This window comes from Lepus europaeus, chromosome 7 (assembly GCF_033115175.1).
Source record: "Lepus europaeus isolate LE1 chromosome 7, mLepTim1.pri, whole genome shotgun sequence".
Classification (NCBI taxonomy): Eukaryota; Metazoa; Chordata; class Mammalia; order Lagomorpha; family Leporidae; genus Lepus; species Lepus europaeus.
The window spans coordinates 23600826-23621536 of record NC_084833.1 but is presented as its reverse complement, the minus strand read 5'-3'; positions in this window follow the sequence as shown (position 1 = coordinate 23621536).

The window sequence follows — 20711 nt, the reverse complement described above, 5'->3', positions numbered from 1 at the left end:
AGTACATATTTAACAACTTTTATGTTCTAGTCACTGTCTCATCCTTAACTTATTCTCTTCTAAAAATATAAAATAATACCTCGAGTTTTTTTATGTTCCTGAAGATAAGAATTCTTATCCCTATAATGTGTGTTTGTGTATGTGTGTGTGTTAAAGAGTTAAAGATACTTCCTCCACCCTTTCATGCATTTCTAAGTAACCATTCAAAGAAGAAGTCTGTGTTAGGGATGTGTAGTCAGGGATCCAGACAGTAAAGGATATGTATGTAATTTTTTAGTATACATGTTCTCTCAGAAGCAGTTCCATAATTTTGAAAGCTTAATGACTCATAAAAGTTAAGAGTGAGAGATGTAGGCCAGAGGTAGCATTTTTCAAAGTTCTGTAGACATATATATTATAAGATATAGATTACACAGTGTCACCCAACATGTTAGCATGTGTACGTGCACCCGCACACACACACACATAAACATACATTTCTCAAGAGAATACTCATATTTTCAGCTTTCAACTCCCACAAATTTCTGTTCTAAGTGTTATAAAAAAGACCTAACTCCATCTGCTCAGTATCACATCTGAGTAGGTGTAACTCCCAGTACTTTATCACAATTAAGAGAAGGCTAGTAGGCAATATGGAAATATCCCATATCTCGTGGCATTCTTGATACAACAACACTCTTACAGATTGCACTGTCAATCATAATACACATCTAGGGTAAGAAAGCCATTTCCTATAGTGGCCTTGTCAATGAGCTGATCCCAGTAACTATTTACGAGCTTCAGAGGCCAAGTGAAGGCTGAAATACAGGAGACCAATGATTTAATTATGTCAAATGAAGTAGATCTCATTAAATCACATTCTCCTTCTTTATATATTAGCATATTCTGGGCTAGAGGGCGGTCTTCTTTCTCCATGGTCTAGGTATCATAATTATTATTTTAATTAAGAAAAGTTAGGGCTAATCACCCTTGATTTTTCAATTACTATGTAGCTGGTGTGTCACTGTCTAACAGGGTAGCCTGAACCTTGGAGGAAACAACGTTTGGCTTCCTGGTGGGACTGCCACTACCCTGAGAACAAATGGTGAAGGCAGTACTTTCTATTTTCTGCTGTATTAATGTCATGATATGGAATTTCTTTTTGTATTATCTGTTACAATTGGTTATTTTTTTCATCGATGTATTGAGTTGGGCAGAAATCCAAATATATAAATAAACCTTTCCAGTAGGAAATAGAATGTTTCCAACAGAAATGTATGTGTATGTTTTTTAGTAATACATCTGTTTCTGTTACTCCAAATTATAACTATCTATCAGGGCTTAAGCTAAGTGTGTTATGTTTATGAAAATTCATTCAAGAGAATCATCAATGTTTCATAAGGTTTTATTTTTCAATTTTCACCCTTTGTGAGTTCCACATCCTGTGCGCTAACATATGTTCTCTGTAAGTGTCTTGGGAGGCCCCAGGAGATGTCTATTTTGTACCCAAAAGCAAACTTACACCTGATGGTACTCCCACTGCTCTACACAGTACATGCCTTCCTCCGTGTTCTGAGGGAGTCCTTCTATCCCTTTCCTTCCTGTCCCTTCATGCAGTACAACCTCTACTGGCAGGCAAAAGCTGGCCCCTTGCCTTACAAAGAGAGCAGAAGATACTTCAGATCCTGCCGATGGAGTTCTCTCCTCCCGCTACTTTCCTTTTGTCAGGTGGCTTCCATTGGTTTCCTACTTGTGCAAGCTTCGAGGGTTCTCCTGCACACAGCCATCCATCGCACTTCCTGCAATGGTCTCTTAGAAGATGGAATGCTTTTCAGCCACTAGCAGCCTTTCTAATTGATGTTTTTCATAAGGGACTTGTCAGTCAAGACATAAACAGATTCTTCTAAGATCAGTCTTCTTCCCTTGGTTGTTGGATATTTCTGAGAACTCCTCATACTCAGCTGGGCCCTTATTTCATGGGTATTTTCTCATGTAATCCTTTGAATCAACTTACAATTTGAATTCCTTATCCTCATTTTAAAGTTGGAAAAACTGAGTCCCATTAGTTTCAAGTGATTTATACATGTAAAAATCATGCTTAAGTGTTGAGGTGTGATTTGCAATTTGCCTCCAAAAACGAAATGTGCTTTGAATATGATACCACATCTTGGAAGATTGGAGTCTTGTGCAGCAACTAAACAAATGGGCACTATTTTCTTTATTGGTTAAATGTCATCTGACTTCTTAGTGCTTAGGGAAATATTTTCTTCAATATTGGTTTGTAACTCATGCTAGAAAAGAACTTGCTGACTTCCTAAAGCACATTTTCTCTTTTCCCTGACTGGCTCTGCATCTCTGCCATTTCCCTTAACAGCTGTATTCCCTTGTTTTTCATTCAGACTCTGAAAAACCTGCAAATCTATAGTTCCAGCTAAGTCCTCCCTCTCGAGCTCCCAACCAAAATTTCTAACTACTTAATCAACATATCTATGTGGAGATACAAGTGCACATCAAATTTAATATGCTGGGTACTACGCTTACTATCTCTTCTGGTTGCAATATCTTGCCTCCCATTCTACTAGTTTTGATTGATGCCACCAGTTATCCAACTCAAAATGTAGTCATGACCCAAATGTCTCCAATTCTTCTTTTATTCTAATTATTCCCCAGATTATAATGTTTTTAAACTATTTCCTTTTCTTTATATTCACCGTTATTGCCCTCATTCCAGTTTCCCTGAATTTTTACCCCTAGTACTCTCCATTCCAAAGTGGTATTAACAGGGGTGGGCATTAAACTTAGTGATTAAAACACAAGTTAAGGCACCTGTGTACCACATCAGAGCATCTGGAATCAATAGCCAGGTACTTCCTGTGACTCCAGCTTACTACTGAGGCAGATCCTAAAAGGCAGAAGTGATAGTTCACGTAGTTGGGTCCATGCCATCCCTGTGGGTGACTTGACTGAATTACTAGTTCCTGACTTCTGCATGTGGGCATTTGAGGAATTAAGAAATGGATGGAAGCTCTCTTTTCTCTCTTTGTCTCTCTCTCCCTCTCAGGTAATTTTTTAAATTATCATTAATAATAATAAAATTTTATTATTCCATTCCTAATTTAAGGTTTTTAATGGTGTAATTCCACCCATTAGCATAAGTTTTGGAAATGTGAGGTTGTTTTTTTGTGACTGTGATAAGAAACTTTGCTAACATTTAAAAGGCACATTTGATAGAAGTAATGCAATGAACAGAAAGATCCACATGTGGAAGAATTGTTGCAATGTTGAATGACTTTGGAAATTCCAATGAATACTGTATAGGTGAAAAACATATTCATCATTATCTAACAATGGATCCTTTTTAAAATGTTTTTAAAAATTTTTTGACAGGTAGAGTTATAGACAGTGAGAGAGAGAGACAGAGAGAAAGGTCTTCCCTCCGTTGGTTCACCCCCCAAGTGGCTGCCATGGCCAGCGCTGCGCCGATCCGAAGCCAGGAGCCAGGTGCTTCCTCCTGGTCTCCCATGTGGGTGAAGGGCCCAAGGACTTGGGCCATCCCCCACTGCCCGCCTGGGCCACAGCAGAGAGCTGGACTGGAAGAGGAGCAGCCGGGACTAGAACCGGTGCCCATATGGGATGCCGGCACCTGCAGGCGGAAGATTAACCAAGTGAGCCACGGCACAGGGCCCCAACAATGGAACTTAATTCTATTTCACACACAAAAACAATCATATTGCACTTTGTATCTTGAATTGTTGAGCTGCATTTCTACCTGAAAGAAATTGAACTTTGAAATTTGCCAGGAGCAGTTCACCACTGTGGAAAATCGCATCAATGCAGCCACGTAAACAGTAGTGATGGAGTCAGTAATCAACACACTGTATCAGTCTGCATTTCTACTGCATTTGTGAATCTAGACACAGGTGAAAGCACCTGACTGTTGAATTCTTTCCATAACAGAAACAGGATATATATATATATATATATATATATATATATATATATACTGAAATGCATACTTTTGATTATAAATTACTGCTTTCATTTATTTCTTTCATTATGATTGTGGACATTAGTTTGACTTTTCTGTAATAATTATCTACATCTATAAATTCTATTACCTATACATTTAGCTTCTAGTTATCAAGAAAATTCTTACAAAGTATATTTTAATTATGTTAGTGTAATTGAATTTCCTAGTGTTGAACATTATTTACATTAAGTTGAATCTAACATAACAGAGTATTAGAGGCCATCAGCAGTTAGTTCATGTTTAACATTCTCATTCTTGGGCCGACGCCGTGGCTCACTAGGCTAATCCTCCGCCTTGCGGCGCCGGCACACTGGGTTCTAGTCCTGGTCGGGGCGCCGGATTCTGTCCCGGTTGCCCCTCTTCCAGGCCAGCTCTCTGCTGTGGCCAGGGAGTGCAGTGGAGGATGGCCCAAGTGCTTGGGCCTGCACCCGCATGGGAGACCAGGAGAAGCACCTGGCTCCTGCCATCGGATCAGCTCAGTGCGCCGGTCGCGGCGGCCATTGGAGGGTGAACCAACGGCAAAGGAAGACTTTTCTCTCTGTCTCGCTCTCTCACTATCCACTCTGCCTGTCAAAAAAAATAAAAATAAAATAAAAAAATAAAAAAGAATAAAAAAAAAAGAATTAACATTCTCATTCTTTCCAATCTTAAACAGACCCCCAAGATTCTGTTCAAATATATATTTCCCACCATGATCTGTTGAAATACTAGTGCTGTTTTATATATATCTATATATATGCGAATATATAATCTATATATACTTAAACTTATCTGTTTTATATATGTACATAAATATAATATATAGTATATAATGTATATGCAAATATAATAATAAGGTATATACCATATAATCTAAATATATCTTTATATTTTTAAACTTATCTAAATATCTTTACTATCTATATATCTTTAAATTTACCTAAACTTCTTGTAAACATTAAATTTCTATTAGTTTGCAGATTATTTGCATAATACTCTGTTTAGCATATTGTAGTTAAGTATAAATGGAGGTTTCATGGAAAGTATCCATTTTCTTTCCTTCTAACAGCAGGATTCCTACAGGGATAAAATCTGTTGGGATTGCTGTCAGATTGACGCTTGTCTAGCTAAAGAAATAAGACTAGGTTGCAGTCTGACCCTACTGACAATTACTGACTTGAAGTCCTGAGCAGAAACAGAAGAACAAACAAACAATCAAACACACATCTGAAAATAATTGGTATCCACCCATTTCTGGCACAGACTGTGGGCAAAGTCCATCTATCATGAGATCTTTCCTGTCTTTAGTCTGTCCCTCGTAGCTCTCCATCTTTGTCTTGGTTTTACTAACTCTACATCAGTCTTCAATCTCCAGTGAGTAACAAATATTTATCTTCAAATTTCCCATGGTTACTAAAGAAGCAAACTTGATTCCCACCAATAGCAAAGAGAGAAACATAGCCACAATCTATAGACTTAATGAAATTTTTAAATGAATGCACGAAATAAAAGTAGAAAATCAGTTCATATGTTCTTCCAAATGTGACAATCCTGAAGTTCCCTGAAACTGAATTACCAGCCTTTTCTGTTCCCTCATGCTGCTCTGGGCACACATAGACTTCCTGCTTTTTCTAATGTACCAATTTCATTTCCAACTGAAGACATCTGCCCCAGGTGCCTGGAAATCTTTTCTGCTGGATATTTTCATGCTCTTCTCTCGCTTTCGCTTTTTTTTTTTTTTTTTTTTTTTTACTTCCAAGTCTATTATTTATAGTTATGGAGTTTGAACATTGCCCAAACACACTTAATAAAGAAGTCAAATATATGATGAAAACCCAAACCAAATGTGAGTTGCTAAGAAATGCACCTTAGAGCTGGTCTTTACCACACAAGGGAATAGGTATCTTCAGTAATGTACTTAATGGTCACATGAATATTGTGTAGTTTTTCTTTTTATTTGACTATCTGCTCAAAATATTCTCTTAAGAGAAACTTCCGCCCAAGACCCCATCTAAAATTGCCCAATATTCCATTATATTTTTTGCTTTATTCTTTTCCAAAGTGTGTATCACTTCTTAAATGTATATGTATTTGTTTTGTTAATCTCCACCCACTAAAATGTAAAGTTCTTGTGGCAAGAGTTATTTTCTTTCTCCTTACCGCTGAAATTCCAGTAATTAGAATAGTATTTTGCCAGCGTCACGGCTCACTAGGCTAATCCTTCACCTGCAGCGCTGGCACCCCGGGTTCTAGTCCCGGTAGAGGCGCTGGATTCTGTCCTGGTTGCTCTTCTTCCAGTCTAGCTCTCTGCTGTGACCCAGGAGGGCAGTGGAGGATAGCCCAGGTCCTTGGGCCCTGAACCCGCATGGGAGACCAGGAGGAAGCACCTTGGCTCTTGGATTGAGATCAGCACAGCGCACCGGCCGCAGCAGTCACCTGGGGAGTGAACCAATGGAAAAAGGAAGACCTCTCTGCCTCTGTCTCTCTCTCTGTCTAACTCTTCCTGTTAAAAAAAAAATTAAAAAAAAAAAAGAATAGTATCTTACACACAGTGTGAGGAATTTGGGGTTGAAGCCCAAATTAGTGAATAATCAATTTTTATTTCACCTTGCTGAATAGAAATTTCTGCAAAAATAAACAAATATTTAGAATTGTTTGTGGAACACAAACTAAAATAGCATCAATTGTGTAAGTATGCAAGTTTAAATAAGATAACAATCTAAAGTTACTTTTTAAATATGTATTTATTTATTTATTTTATTTTTTGACAGGCAGAGTGGATAGTGAGAGAGAGAGAGAGAGAGAGAGAGAGAGAGAGAGAGAGAGAAAGGTCTTCCTTTTTGCCGTTGGTTCACCCTCCAATGGCTGCTGCGGCTGGCACATCTCGCTGATCCGAAACCAGGAGCCAGGTGCTTCTCCTGGTCTCCCATGCGGGTGCAGGGCCCAGGGACTTGGGCCATCCTCCACTGCCTTCCTGGCCATAGCAGAGAGCTGGCCTGGAAGAGGGGCAACCGGGATAGAATCGGGCTCCCCGACCGGGACTAGAACCCGGTGTGCCAGTGCTGCAAGGTGGAGGATTAGCCTGTTAAGCCACGGCGCCGGCCTTAAATATGTATTTAGTTCTTCTCATCTACTTGAAAAGCAGAGTGATAAAGAGGGACAGAGATAGAGAGCTAGATAGAGATGGACCTTCCATCTACTGGCTCACTCCCCAGATGACAACAACAGGGCTGTGCTGGCCAGAAGCAGAATTACCTTGGGTGGCAAGGACATAAGAACTCGGGCCATCATTGAAAGCCTTCTAGGATATGTTAGCAGGAAGCTGGAATGAAAGCAGAGTAGCTGGGACTTGACCTAGCACTCTGATATGGGATGTGAGCATTGCAAGCAGCAATTTAGCCAACTGTGACACAATGATCATGCCCAGAATTATTTAAAGGAAAACCTTTCTTAATAAATGCACAGTTATCACCATGACAAAAGCTAAATTTGCAATGTGCAAGATTTCCTGTGGAAGCCTTTTCTAGATATTTTGCATCTAGTTGTGTGATATCTGCTGACCCACTTAACACACTGTGCTTTGTTGACAAGGAAACTGCAAGCATATAAGCTCCTAACAGCTTCATCTGTTAATACGGCTTCAATTATTTTTAGGTTTCAGGCATAACATATAGAATTTTTTTGTTTATGGCCTTTTCTAACTAAAAAACACAGATAGTAAAATGCATAACAATGACATTTCACTGGTTGTTGTATCCCACAAGGAGGGAAAATATCTTTCTTCTAAAAAAGAGGGCTTTTTACATGTGCCAATTATTGATGGCTTGTGTTTTTTTTTATTTGGAATTATGATGACAACTTGGAGTTTTCTCATTTCTGAATCATTAGCAATGGCTTTTGAAATATTTTGGTATTCTCTATTAGAGAAAAATCTCAATCCTCTATTATGTAAGGCAACATGAATTAAGATTCCATTTCTGCTTCTTTTTTTTTTTTTTTTTTTTTTTTTTGACAGGCAGAGTGGATAGTGAGAGAGAGAGACAGAGAGAAAGGTCTTCCTTTTTGCCGTTGGTTCACCCTCCAATGGCCGCTGCGGTCGGCGCATCGCGCTGATCTTAAGCCAGGAGCCAGGTGCTTCTCCTGGTCTCCCATGCGGGTGCAGGGCCCAAGGACTTAGGCCATCCTCCACTGCCTTCCCGGGCCATAGCAGAGAGCTGGCCTGGAAGAGGGGCAACCGGGATAGAATCCGGCACCCTAACCGGGACTAGAACCCGGTGTGCCGGCGCCGCAAGGCGGCATTTCTGCTTCTAATCAACTGTTTCAGAGTACATTCTTCTTGTGAGCCCAAGACGGTGCCTGCAACTATATTTAACATCAATAAAGCAAGAATTTCTCTTGTCAAAGTTTCTGAATTCAGGAGAAAAAAGGACACAAACTTATGTTTGCTTAATAATACAATATAAGTATCTTACTACGTATTTGATGAGAAAATCATATTTGAAAATATAAACTATTACTAAAAATTGAAAATTAATATTTTATTAAAAATGTCTAAGGTAAGCTATGAGGGAGTTTCTTTCTAGTAAAAGAAAATGCTTTCTTGAAATATTTTGTAATTATTGTAGACACAAGCTCTATTACTCCTTGAATGATCGGTAAAAATAAATTTCAGGAGCCGGCACTGTGGTGCAGCGGGTTAAAGCCCTGGCCTGAAGTGCCGGCATCCCACATGGGCACCTGTTCTAGCCCTGGCTGCTCCACTTCCGATCCAGCTCTCTGCTATGGACTGGGAAAGCAGTAGAAGATGGCCCAAGTCCTTGGGCCTCTGCACCCGCGTGGGAGACCTGGAAGAAGCTCCTGGCTCCTGGCTTTGGATCAGTGTAGTAATAACCGTTGCAGCCATCTGGAGAGTGAACCATCAGATGGAAGAATTCTCTCTCTGTCTCTACCTCTCTCTGTAACTCTGTCTTTCAAATAAATAAAATAAATCTTAAAAAAAAATTTTCAGAACAGAATATGGGTAACAGGTATGTATTTTTCTAATTGAATCATATAGTATTTTCAGTCCTATTCCATAATGAACAAGAACATCAGTGAAACCATAAGCCAATCAAGAATAAGATTTTAAGAATGGCATTGGCATTATGCTTTACATATTTGGATATCTGTGGAACTATGATTGAGGTAAATTTCATCTGGTTGCAGTTTTAGTACAAGACTTTCATTTATGAATTTTGTGCATGGATATCCAACCAAGAAGAGACTAAAACTCAGTGTTTAAATGTTCAAAAGGCCACTTTCTCTTTCATTGTCTATACAATAGCTGACTCTTCTTAACAGTGCTACCTTGTCTAATTGTAGCATTAAAGCAAGAGAGCTGAAAGTCCTTTTATTCAATGATTTTTAGCAGATAAATTAAATTCATTCCTCACAGCATGAGAATGAAAAGATAGCTATTGTCATGTTATATTTTGCAGCCTAGTTTGTTTTCAGAGACTAACATTAATAATCTTTTCTTTATTTGGCACCATGTAGTTTTTTGTATATGCTTCATAGAAATGTAGGTCTCATGTGTCAATCTATAACATGCCATCGATAGCACGCATGGAAATATTTCTTGAAAAACTTCATAGTTGTTATTTTGATACCTCTCAATTCTGTATCATTACCTCAGAGAGTTTTTGTCCAGCATGTTTTGTTTTTTTACACACAAACCCCCAGCTTATGTATCCCAAAGCTTAAGGATGAAGGACTAGAAGATACAAGCATCCTTAGGAGGTGACCATATGAAAGCGAGTGAAACAAGAATCAGAAAGAAGCCACCAGGGACCATGCCCACTTCTCCAAACTCCAAGTGCTTTGCATATTCTGTTAGCCTAGAACGAATGGCTCCATGTTATGACTTTGTAGTTTGTCAGCTTTGCAGAGATTTAAACCCTTTCAAGACAGCTTGATCCTATAGGATCCTCTTTGCCAACTGTTGGTTTCTACCCTTGTTCTCTCCCAAGTACTGGATCATAATTCTCCTAGGTGTTTCAGATTAAAAAATGTGAGATGTTTTGAACATTTACCTTCTCTTTTATTCTTCATTTTCAAGTATTTGGAAAATCTTGCAAAACTGAAGACTGACTGACTTAGGCTCTTGATTTTTTGGTACATAGCAGGTGTTAAATGCTCTTATTCTTTTCTTTTTTTTTCCATGTCTTAGCTATTCTTTTTTTTTTAACTTTTATTTAATGAATATAAATTTCCAGTGCACAGCTTATGGATTACAATGGCTTCCCCCTCCCATAACTTCCCTCCCACCCGCAACCCTCCCCTCTCCCGCTCCCTCTCCCCTTCCATTTGCATTAAGATTCATTTTCAATTCTCTTTATATACAGAAGATCAATTTAGTATAAAGATTGCAACAGTTTGCACCCACATAGAAACACAAAGTGAAACATACTGTTGGAGTACTAGTTATAGCATTAAATCAAAATGTACATCACATTAAGGACAGAGATCCCACATGAGGAGCAACTGCACAGTGACTCCTGTTGTTGACCCAACAAATTGACACTCTAGTTTATGGCGCCAGTAACCATCCTAGACTCTTGTCATAAGTTGCCAAGGCTATAGAAGCCTTCCAAGTTTGCCGACTCTGATCATATTTAGACAAGGTCATAAAAGACAGAGTGAGGATAGTAACCAATGATCCTAGGAGTGGCATTTACCAGGTTTGAACAATTCTACAGCATTAAGTGGGGAGGAGGACCATCAGTACACATAGGTTGGGAGTAGAGCCATTGGTGGTAGAGTAGAGGTTATGATTACAAAGGAAAGAGGCCCAAGTGCACTAGACAGGGCCTAAAACAAAGGACAGAGTCATTATTAGAGGAGCTAAGAAAGGTGCTGTCTAAGCTACAAGTAATTTTTCTGATTGAGAGGCAAATAGAAACTGACAGAAGGGGCTTGATAATAATCTGGTGGGCTTTAGGCCTTGTAAATTCAGAGGCCCAGGCCTATCTATCTCTTCACATGGGGTATATCCTAAGGGAGGTGTGAACCTCCTAGGGGAAGGCACTCTGTTGACTTTCATTACTTGGCTGGCCTGGGAGGAGAGCTGGCCAGGTAAAGGCAGGGAGCATCTCTAACAAGAAATTGACAGTTCTGCCTGCAATGTTGCTGACCCTACTTGACCATCCCCTCAGCTGCAGTGGTCACTTTGGAAGTTGGGCTGAGTGAAGGGCTTTTCAGCTTAGAGCCAATAAGATCTGTGGCTCTGACCTGGGCATCCTTCGACTCCAGGGCAGGTCCATTTCCAGTGATCCAACTCTTGGCAGAGCTGCCAGGGCTCTTCACAAGCTGACTTCTGCTGAAGCCCAGGCTTACCACATTGAAAGCCACTGCAGTGGACTGGCCTGTTGGGTCTCCTTGAGGGCAGATCACTGTACACATCAGCCATTAATAGGCCTGCCACCCATTGCTTCTGATGCCTAGCATTCTTTTCCTCCTGGTTTTTGTTAAAGCAGACCAGAGGATGCAAGTCAAGGGAGTGCCCAAGTCCCATCTCTAATCTTCGGTGGCCTGAACTACAAGTCTATAGTCATAGGCATGTTCTGTAGTAGTTTTTCTAAGGTAGACAATGCCCATGAGGAAAATTATATTCTCACTTTAAAACTTTCTTTCCCTTTGGTCTGAAAGGGAGCTTTTTCTACTTACTGTATACTTCGCTGATGGCGAAGTGAATCTAGCTATGAGATTATTATTTAAGTTCTTATTTTGGCTATGCTATTACAGAAAAATGTTAGCCATCTCTTTTATAAGGTCTAAAGATTAAATTGTGCGTCCTACAGATTCCTTTATAATAGAATTAGTTTCCTACCTTGAAGAGAATAGAGAAATGAAAGAACAAGTTGGGCTTAGAATAGAGAAATGAGGGAGCAAGTCCTAGATCACTTGCTGACAATAGCAATATTACATGAATACTTAGCAAACCGTTTGAGCCATTAGATAACAACTTAAGAAAACATTTACCAGAAGGTCCAATGCCTTCTATAAATTTTAAGAATCATGTATTTGAAAACACCTCTTAAATATCTAACATGGTGTAGTTTGTTTAGCCAATAAACTTAAGCACAACCATCTAAAATGTTTTTAGTTTCTTTCTACCAACACGTTTAAAACATATGATACACAGATTCAGGTCACACAAATTAAAATGTATCTTTGATTGATTTTAGCAGCTTAAATTTATGGACAATCTTATCTATAAGCCAATTAAAATAAAACTCTTAATAAAATTTCCCCATGTGGACATACAATATGTACACACATATAACATAGCATAATAGACCAATATAGCAATTTTAATAATAGCTTTTAAAATCTTTAACTCTTTTTGTAGATTGCCAATTGATTTGAATTGCTTTTTGTTTTTAGTAACCTCAGTTAACCATACTTTCTCTCAGTTGGTACTGTTAATACATTATTGGCTTCATCTGTTCACAGAGCCATCCCAAAGTACTGAATAGAATAAAAGTGGCTGGAAAAAGTCCATAGGAACCTATAGGAGGACAGCTAAACACAGAACCAACAACGCTTTAGTTTTATGAGCAGCACATCATATATAACTGTGGATGACAAAAGACTTTAAGTCGCCATGTTTAAAATTATAAACTCATCAACCAACAAGAGGCACTTGCTTACTTCACAGTATTTTTGAAAGCACCTGTAGGGTTTTACAAGTATTTAACCCTTTAGGCCTCTGGGGCTTTCTCATTAATATAACTATCATGTCTAGTAACACAAGATCATTAGACCTTTTAATTCTCAAACATTTGTACTAATAGTATTTTCCATTATAGAAACTTAAAACTTAGTACCACATCACATCTTGACAGTACTTCTAATATAATCCAAATAACCTGATTAGTTGGTGTCTCTATAAGATGAGAGACATAGGTCCTTCGATTTTTTCAGTTGGGCCCAAACTGGAAAAACCAAAGTCCAGGATTTACTGGAAATTTTAGAGTCAAGATTGTTTGAAACTTTGATTTTTTGAATGCCTGTCAAGAATGCCAAGAAGTCTCAAAATCCAAAATATCTGGTTGAAATAAGATTCCTTAAAATCATGACATAACATACACCAAATTTGACCATTGTTACAAGGTGATTATTCAAATCTTTGAAAATAAGCACATATTTAAATAACCCATAGCTCTTAATAAAAATTCAGCTGTTTTTGAACAATTAGAATTTAAAAGACATCAAGAGAACATAACAGATTACTTTAACACATTGCTTTAACAGAGCATCAGAGTTTAATTCTATGTCAAAGAGAAATTGAGCTTCCTGTGATCTTTTGCTGTGAGGTTTCCTTCCTTTACCTTCTTTCATATTGGTGACCATGTTTCTGTGTTTCTGTGTGTAACACATCTTTAAGCATCTTTTGCAGGGCAGGATGAGTGGCAACAAATTCTTTCAGTTTCTGTTTGCTATGAAAAGTCTTAATTTCACCTTCATTCACAAATGAGAGCTTTGCAGGATATAGTATTCTGGGCTGGCAGTTGTTCTCTCTTAGTACCTGGGCTATGTCTCGCCATTCCCTTCTAGCTTGTAGGGTTTCTGATGAGAAGTCTGCTGTGAGTCTAATTGGAGATCCTCTAAGAGTAATCTGACGTTTCTCTCTTGCACATTTTAGGATCTTTTCTTTATATTTCACTGTGGTGAGTTTGATTACAACATTTCGTGGTGAGGATCTCTTTTGGTCATGTTTATTAGGGGTTCTATAAGCTTCCTGTACTAAGATGCCTCTGTCCTTCTCCAAACCTGGGAAATTTTCTGCTAGTATCTCACTGAAAATGCCTTCTAATACTTTCTCCCTCTCTATGCCTTCAGGAACTCCTAGGACCCGAATGTTGGGTTTTTTAATAGTATCCTGTAGATTCCCGACAATATTTTTTAGATTTCTAATTTCTTCTTCTTTTCTTTGGTTTGCCTGTTTCCTTTCCTGTTCTCTGTCTTCTAAGTCTGATATTCTCTCTTCTGCTTCGCCCATTCTGTTTTTAAGGGTCTCTAATGTGCTTGTCATTTGTTCTATTGAATTCTTCATTTCATTATTATTTCTCGTCACTATCACAGTTTCTTGTTCCACTAGTTGTTTCATTTCATTTTGATTCCTCCTTAATATTTCATTTTCACGAGAGAGATTTTCTATCTTGTCCATTAAGGATTTCTGTAGTTCAAGAATTTGTTTTTGAGAACTTCTTAATGTTCTTATCAATTTTTTGAGATCTGCTTCTTTCATTTCTTCTATCTCATCATCTTCATAATCTTGAATTGGGGTGTCTTTTTCATTTGGGGGCGTCATAATGTCTTCCTTGTTCTTGTTAGCTTGGTTTTTGCGTTTGTTGTTTGGCATGTTGGAGATATTTGGTTTCTTCACTGTGGTGTTTTTTCTTGTTACACTATGGCTCTATATTAAGTGGACTGTCTGCTTTCAGTGGAGCCTTAGAGGCTTGAGATGAGTGTGGACTGAGAGCTGTGTTTGGTTCCTCAGGGTTGAGGGTGTGTCAAAGATGACACTCCCAGTTTAGGTGTGGTAAATCTCTCTTTCTTTTTTTGATTCAAAAGGGAAGTAATTCCGCACAGCTGAACGTAATTGGAGGTAGTTAGCAGGCAAATGATATACCCACAGGAGCCAGAGATCGGAAGCTCTTTCCCAAGGACCACACAGGGAATCTCCGCTGCCCTCAGTGTGGGCTCCAATTCTCCTGCAGTCTCCCACTGGGTTGCCAAGTTAGATCCTAATCTCCTGTTATTTCACCCCTCCTCCCAGAGTCAGGTGTTTCTGCTAGGCTCAGGGCCGGTGCAGACCTGAGGTCACCCTGCTTATGACGTATGTCCAAAATGGCGCCTGCTCTGTCTTGCTCGCCTTTGAGAGGTGAGCGGAGAGAGAGAAACTTGTGTCCGTATCGGTCACTTTTTTAATTTTTTTCCTCTCTCTCTTCTAGTTAGCCTGGTGAATTTTTCCCCACGGAGTTTCAAGCCTCGTTCCCTCTAGCCTCCTCTTTCCGCTTGCCTGCTGGTGTCTCGGGCTATTGAGGTTTGGCTCACCTCACGTTCCAGTGCTGGTGTGTTGAGTCTGCCGCTGGTGTCCCGAACTTGGGCTCCCACGCTCTCCACGTAGGTCCACTGTGAATCACTAGTTCCGGAAGAGTTTCCTCTGCTGTTTCATCCCCTACTCTTCCTTGACTCTGCAGTATCTCCACTTATATTAAACTGTCTCTCCCCCGGACTAATAGTGTGCTCCCTGCCTATTCCGCCATCTTGCCGCTCTCCCTAAATGCTCTTATTCTTAACATGTACAAGTATTACTAACAGTTTCTTCCTTCAAGGATCTTACTCATTGATTCCCCACTGAAATTCAAATGTTCCAATATAAATGTCAGGCCATCAGTCTTCCCTTTTACCCCAAGATAGTCTATCCTTAATACTATTGTCAACCATCCAGTATCATCTTCTAACACCCACAATCCAATCATAAATCTACTCAGCATTCCCAAAAGTATCCATTCCCAACTCAATATTTAATTACCTATTGATAAATTGATATGTTTCACAAACATTTATTAGAATCTAATATATATTTGGTATAGTGTTTGAGACACAAAGATTCCCTTCCATTGATGAAATCAGACCAGTAATCTAACAATCAAAGAGGAATCAGTCAATAGAGGATACGTGAGTACCAGTTAGATGAGAGAAATCCTAGCTTAATTTCTATTGGCCAAAATTTTTACTCACATTCAAGTTCATGCTGAAAGCTTAAAACCCCATAAAACTGTGTAAAGTTTGTAAAATACTATATGTTTATCCCCCCAAATACTCACCGAGATTTATTTTTTAAATATTTAAATATGTATTTATTTATTAAATGTGAAAGGCAAAAAGACAGAGAGACAGAGAAAGATCTTCCGATTCACTGCTATAAATGACCACAGCCAGCTTGAGTCAGCGATGAAATTACAAGGATGTGCACTAGCAGAAATCCGGAATCAGGACCAGAGCCAGCTCCAGTTCCGGCACAATATGGGACGAGAGCATCCCCAAGTGGCTTCTTATTATTTTAAAGAGTTATTTATTTATTTGGAAGAGTTAGAGGGAGGGAGGGAGGGAGGGAGAGAGAAAGAGAGAGAGAGAGAGGGATAGAGAGAGAGAGGAGAGAGAGAAAGAGGCAAGAGAGAAAAATCTCTCATCCCCGGGTTCACTTTCCAGATAGCTGCAATGGCCAGCGCTGGGCCAGACCAAAGTCAGGAGCCAGGTCTCCTAAGTGGGTGAAGTGGGTGGCAGTCATAAGTATTTGGGCTATCTTTCACTACTTTTTCAGGTCATTAGCAGGGGGTTTTATCTAAAGTGGAGCAGCCGGGATTCAAATTGGCACCCACATGGGATTCAAATTGGCACTCACATGGGACGCCAGTGTTGCAGGCAGAGGCCTTATCTGCTACACCACAACACTGCACCCCTCTTCTCCAGTGGTTTATTAACTGCTGTGCAAAATGTTCATCCATGAGTCCTGTGGCTCAGCAGGTTAAGCAGCCTCCTGTGATACTGGCATCCTATACTGATGCCAGTTGAAGTCCTGGTTGCTCCATTTCTGATTCAGCTCCCCATTAATGGTACTGAGGTAAACAGTGGAAGATGGCCCAAGAATTTGGGCCCCTGCTACCCACATAGGAGACCAAGGTGTAATTCCTGGCTCCTGACTTTGGCTTGTCCCATCCCTGGCCATTGCAGCAATTTGCAGAGTGAACCAGCAGCTGAAAGCACTCTTGCTCTCTCTCTCTCTCTCTCTCTCTCTCTGTCTATCTCCTCCTCTCCTCTCCATCTCTCTCTGTAACTCTGCCTTTCAAATAAAAAAGTTATTCCCTGAGCTTTATTTTTAATGACAGTTACTTATACCTGAAATTGTTTAATGTTTGTTATTTTTTATTGTTTACTTTCTCCATGGATATAAGATACGTGAGGACAGAGACTGCATATATGCATGGCTTCAACAAATACTAGGTTTTCTCTACTTGTACCTCACTGTATCTCCAGGACCTATGCCTTCAATAGATATTCAGTTCATTTTATTTGATTTTGTACAGTGTGTCTCACTCCCTAAATCACAAGCCTTGGAGGAGAGGGAGCATACTATTCATGTTTGCCATCACACAGAGTGTCTAGCTCATTGTCAACACTCACAGTGGAAATAAATGGCTAGTCATATGCAGTAGGAATTTAGATCCATTTATTTATGTAGTAAGCTTAGTTTATTCCTCATACCTTTGTGTCTACATTTTTCTTTCGGCATTCCAGTCTAAGTCACTGAGCTTTTTGAGGCTTGTGAAAACAGGACTATATGAATTACTTTAAATGTCATCTGAAGCAGACCTAGTGCATAAAACTCATGTAAATAGAAAGGAGGACAAAATAATCAATTAAAATATTTATTCTATAAGATGATTCTTTATGAGTTGTGGATTGTGCTATTTCAAATAAATGTTTCTTGTAGTATAATCACAATATTGATTTACCAAAATAAAAAAAAGTTTGTTGTTTTTGGCACAGACCTTAAGGACATATAAATTGTTCCAAATAACTGTGTACACAAAATCTTATCCTCTAAATGCAGTCTCCTAAAGGAAATTCAATAGAGAAAAACAAATCAAGCCTAGAAATCACCACCAATAAACCGAAAAATAATGGAAAGGAGTAAGTTATTTTGTGAATTGATGATAAATTCCTGCAAAAGTCCTATTTCCTTATGTTTTAACTTACTCTTCATAATCTGCAGCTATCAGAAGACTGAACAATGAGATATTTAATAATAAAAGGAAGACATGCAAATATCTTTTTTATTTAAGGAAGGTGGAAACTAGTCTAAGCATCCAGTCTCATATTTCCTTTCTTCCTTTCCTTACTGTGGCTGGTCCATAACATCACAAGTGTAGGGCAAGCAAAGATTTGGGCCTCAACCCAAAGAGGGAGAGAGAGGGTTCTTAGCATCCATGGCCATAGGCATTATACAGGGACACATACTAGTGCTTTCAGAGACATCTTCTCATTTAATCCTTAAAACAGTTCAGTTAAACATACACATCATACACAGAAAAATGGAGGTATAGAATGGGGGAAGGAAAACTAAGACACATAGAGGAGAAAGAAAATGAGTACATACAGTGAGAGAGGAGAAATGTAGACTATCAGAGGCAAGTCTCATACAAAGTTAAAATTAAATCTTTCAGACAAATAGAACTTAATTGAATACCATTAACATGTTTGGCATTTTAGGGAGCACTTGGAATACAAAATAGGAAGAACAAACAGCAAAGTTTACAGTAAGAAGGATTCAGAATTGAATTTCAAGTCTCCTGAAAACTAGCAAGTGACCTCAGGCACATTGTTTAGACTCGGATTATCATTCTCTAATTGAGATGGCTATGACTCTTCCAAACTTATTTCTACAACAGAATAAAATAATGCATGAAATACAATTAAAAGACTTTAAGACAAACAGGAAATTCTGGATAAATTGGGAATTATACTAAAATTCTAATAGTGAAATATAACTGAAATTAATATAAATGGAATAATGACTTAGAATGACATATCTAGGGGCTGGTGTTGGGGTGTAGCAGGTAAAGCCATCGCTTGTGATACCTGCATCTGGTATGGGTGCCGGTTCATATCCCAGTTGCTCCATTTCCAATCCAGCTCCCTGTAAATTGCCTGGAAAATGCAGCAGAAGATAGCCCAAATGCGTTGGCCCCTGCCACCCGCATGGGAGACTTGGAAGAAGTTTCTGGCCCAGGGCTGGCTGTTGCAGCCGTCTGGGGAGTGAACCAGAGAATGGAAGACCTCTTTCTTTCTCTCTCTCTGTCTATCCTTCTTTCTTTGTAACTCTGATTTTCTCTCTTTTTTATTTATTTATTTATTTAATTTTTTTTGGACAGGCAGAGTGGATAGTGAGAGAGAGACAGAGAGAAAGGTCTTCCTTTTTGCCGTTGGTTCACTTTCCAATGGCCGCTGCGGCCAGCGCATCATGCTGATCCGAAGCCAGGAGCCAGGTGCTTCTCCTGCTCTCCCATGCGGGTGCAGGGCCCAAGGACTTGGGCCATCCTCCACTGCCTTCCCGGGCCATTGCAGAGAGCTGGCCTGGAAGAGGGGCAACCGGGATAGAATCCGACGCCCCAACCGGGACTAGAACCTGGTGTGCCGGCGCCACAAGGTGGATTAGCCTGTTAAGCCACAGCGCCGGTCTGTAACTCTGATTTTCAAAATAAACAAATAAACCTTTTTTTAAAAATGGCATATCTGTTTTATGTAAATATTAGGTTTGTAAAGCATTCATACAAAGGGTAGAAAAGAAGTTCCTTAATTTGTCTTCAGTTCAATGAGTTTGTTCAATCAGACAGATAAGATTTTACAGACAGAGCAAGGACTCTAATGTGGTGGAATGAGAAGGCCATGCCAAGATGGCCACTGGCAAGCAGACGTCAGTTACTAAGGAATGGCTTTGAAACCCACCTGGCAATGGAGCCTGCCTGGCAACAGGCTGTGATTGGTTAGGGCATAAACCTCCCCTTGACTGGATTGGCTGTCTTGGCTATATAAGCTGTTGTACCAACTGAAATAAACAAGTCTGCGGGCTGCTCGCTTCTGGCCTGCTTTCACCTGACTCCTGGGGTCTGTGTGGTGACTCCGCGCCTCTTGCCCCCACCATGCTCCTCATCTCAGAACGAATCCACAGCAACACTCTAACTTGTAGACTCACAAATTTTTAGTAGTACCAAAATTTTACATAATAAACAGTAACATTCTTGAATAAACCATGAGATTGGAAGAATTCACAAAAAAGCACAATTAATTAATTAATTAATTAATTCCCTTGGGGACAGAGCCTGTATGAATCAGCTATGTCCCTGAAGACATCACTCTCATGTATTTCAAAATAAGCATTGCCTATGACTATACCAATGAAGAGGCCAAATTAAATGCCAAGATTGCTTTGCAATTTCTTGCATCAATGCACCAGAACATTTCAGAGGCTACAAACTAAATAGGAAAAAGTTTACTTTTGTCTAACAAGAATTCTTTCTTCAGCCCCTTCACCTTCATTCCATATTGATGGGATTAGGGGTGAATATCCTGAAATATTACCATGACCCAAACTGCTTCTAATAGCATTCTCACCAAATCCTTACACTGTAGAAAAAAAATCGTATTCAAGTATTTTTTTAAAACAACAGATGTTCCTAACAGTTTGACCTACACAAGTGTACTTTGTACCTGGAGTGATCGCCACATGAAAGCTTCTAACAGAGTATGCAAGCTTGCTTCCCGACCGAAATCTTGAGTACAAAATATGTCTCAAAATTTTATGAACAGCAGATACACAAGAAGGCAGGGCATTTCCTATTTTTTGAGTAATATTCCAACAAAGTAACCTGCTGGTTTCTAACCTCAGCAAAGGTCAAATAAATGGATTTTAACTGAGAAAAATGATGAAACAGAATTTTAAAAAGTATGAAGGAAGAATAAATGTGTGAGAAAGGCTCAAGAACCCAATAGCCTTAGAAAATAGTCCCTGAATATTTTCTCACAGTTCTGGAGGCCTGAAGTCCAAGTCAGCCTGCTCTCACAATCACACTTCCTCTGAAGGCTCTAAGAACAAACTTTCCTTGTTCCTGCT